The sequence below is a fragment of the Agrilus planipennis genome, unplaced genomic scaffold (genome assembly GCF_000699045.2).
Source record: "Agrilus planipennis isolate EAB-ADULT unplaced genomic scaffold, Apla_2.0 scaffold144, whole genome shotgun sequence".
NCBI lineage: Eukaryota > Metazoa > Arthropoda > Insecta > Coleoptera > Buprestidae > Agrilus > Agrilus planipennis.
The window spans coordinates 525,925-529,171 of NW_020438905.1; positions in this window are offsets into that span (position 1 = coordinate 525,925).

Sequence of the window (3,247 nt, forward strand, 5' to 3'; positions counted from 1 at the left end):
TGCGCTGCAAATTAATGCGAATGCCCAGTTAATATTAAAAGTTCAAACAGCAAGCCGTTTACTACCATACAGTACTAAAATCTTTGTTCAGCATTCATTGGGTGGTTTAGATCTGCTAAAGAGGTAGCTTCTATTTTGTAGATAACACAGTCTTAAATGGCCTTACAAAGAGAACTCCAATGGTGTTAAATCTGGCGACCTTAGAGGTCATTCAGTTGAACTTCTTTTACCAGTTCAGTGTTCAGGAAAATGTTGGTTCAAAAAATCACATACAGGAGAGCCATCCTGTTAAAAAATACGTTGTTCTGTACAATGTGGTCGTCACTTTGCCATTTTCAAGAACCTTTATAACACGATAGGAGATCAAGTCTTCATGCAAATAATTGGAAAAGGACCAACAACACTATCTTCTGAAGTCCCAGCCAAAACATTCGACTTTTCTGGACAGTGTGAATGCTGTTCATTTATAATTCTGGAATTCAAATCAGTACAATATCTGCAATTATGTTTGTTGTCATAATCGTTAGTACATTCGTCGGAGAAGCATGTAGAACACATAAAAATTGGGATTGTTCACAGTTCTTTGCTCCTAACAAAATTGCATATGGCAATCCAAATCATCGTCATTAGGCTGCTGCACGATATATATCCTATAAGATCCTTTGAAGATTAGGTAGATTTCTTGATGTAGATAACACTTTTCTGGTTCTTCATGTAGGATTCAATTCAACATGTCCTAAAATTGCAACCTTTTGCAATTGGAACAAGCAATACCTACCTATTGACATTCAATCACCTTCTCAGGACTCCGACTACCACATGTTTTTTGTAGTTTATCAGTAGTCTTTGGAATGATGTGTTATTCAACCCTCGTGTCATTTAAGAGTCTTGAAGAAGCTGCACCCCCTTCAAAAAGATGGTCCTGTACAACCATAAATTTACAATCAAATAATGTCCTTCTTGAAGACAAAATCGACATGTTTTAGAAATTTCCAAAAAAACATTATGATTCACTTTATTCCGACTTAATCATTAGGTGAAATTGGAAATGGTACATATCAGTTATGTAGAATTCGGTCAAAAGGGGTAACAGGTAATTATATGATAAAAATATGGAAGAACGGGGATGATTCGTTTTATTCCTAATCCAATATATTCCTAAATACATTTCTGAAGTTGTCACTCATATTTTGCATAGGTACTCAAGTTCTTCTTTCTTTCTACCTACCACATCGACCCCATACTCTAATAACTTTGTGAGCTTGCTGTCATATTGAAACCACGTAATCAAAAAAATTAGTGGGCATTTGTTAGACAGCTTTTTTATCGAAGGTTGACAACTGACACGGAGGTAAGAATTTATGGGCTGTAAATAGTTGTTAGCTTGTTGGAAAACTGGTATTAAAGCGTGGTGGTAGATATTATCCGCCCCAGCCCACCCTTGCACTTGACTCGGTCCACGCCCCTCTTTCTAACCCTCTTGGTCTCTCCGGTTCATATCTGATACAGACGCGTGGTTTCCTATATATATATGTATTTATTTGACTTTCAGATAAAATCGATTTAATTTGGTCTACAAGGACACTTTGTTTGATTGCTTTTGTTGTTTTGATGGTCCCTATCAAGATCTATTTAGAACAATTTCGTTCTAAAACGTTGGTCGACTGAACCTTTTCGAGATCTGATGAAACTGCATCTGCGGCAAACTAACGACAAGATCAAATTAACGTTCTTTTGTTGGGAAAACGATTTAATTGACGCAGAACATGAGCCGGATCGATGGACGGCATAATTAAGACGTCTCCTCTCCTGCTATTTTTGTTTGGTTAACTTTTCAACCATAAAGAAGATAATGGATTTACTCTCGTCAAGGAACTTATACATTCAGACCATTTTTGTTAGTATAATTATTTCAATCAACCGGACACAGGTACTATTAGATCTCTGACATTGATGTATTAATCCGGACTAAGAAGTAATTAATATTTGACGAGTTAAAAAGGTAATCAAATATGATTATTTTAAAACAGTTAAAGGCATGGCTATTACAAATAGAATGATGAGTGCGGTGGACGCGCGTATAGCTTTTTCATACATATACAATATCGTTAGGTATTTGTACTTTATTCAATGGATAGGATGCTACAACTAACAGAAATGAATCTTGAAAAATTTGAGTACGTCTTTCTTGGATAATCTGTGCGTCATCAAAACGCTTACGTTAATTAATTTAGCTTCAAATCGTAAATGGTCTAAAACTCAATTTTGTTACTCGTTGTCTTCCTAATTCATTGCCGCTATGAGGTTAAAAATATCGAAATACTATTAAGATTTAACAGGAAAAGGACCTAGTTCTTCCACCGGTCGTGTTGTTTACAGTGAGAGTCAGGACATCTTTAACGCTCTTCAGGATTTTGGATTTCCTTTGCGTCATTTTTGCTCTCGTGGGATTGAAAACTAAATTGACAATCGACAAACCGATATTGCAAAAACAGAATCCTGAATTAAATTCAAGCATTTGGGGTACCTAAATTAAACCGATTCTAAACAGGATTAAAGACAATGATTAGTTCTCATAGAGCTAGTGACGCATACGGATATACAAACCTGGCGAAATCGAAGTGATTGGGTATTTTTGATCATTGATTATGGAATGTTTCATACAGAGGAGGACCTAAAAGCGTTTCATCTACGAGCTTGGATTGACTCCTTCCACGCCGTTTGCTATTTCTAGTAGTAAATTCATCCAAATATGTTAAACTTGTTTTCAAAAACGTTTCGTTTTATAGCGTGCTAGATTTCATGCAGATAAACGCAGTTTTCGTTGTTTCAATGACGGACCTTCGTTTCAAGTCTGCAATAACCTTTATTAAACTGCTAATTTTGTTTGCCGACTAAAATATGATAATTTCATGCGTCTGACGAGTCGAGGCATTTAAAGTGTTGTTGTTCAAATTTTCTTCTCGAGAACGTGTTAAAATTAATGGACATTTACCGTCTAAATTTGTGAAAATGCTTAAGGTATACATGCTGTAAGTAGTTAGTTAATATATTATTATTCTTTTAGAGTTACACTTAGGTAGGTAGGTATACACGTGACGAGAAACTTTTCGCCACCAGCGAAAAGCATCGCACGCGGTCATTATTAAAGGCACTTAAATCGGACGTGTTCGTGTATTCAGCCTACATTTTAATGCCTAATATCAACACCTGCTAGCGTTAATGGCAAAGATTTGAACGGTCGGGT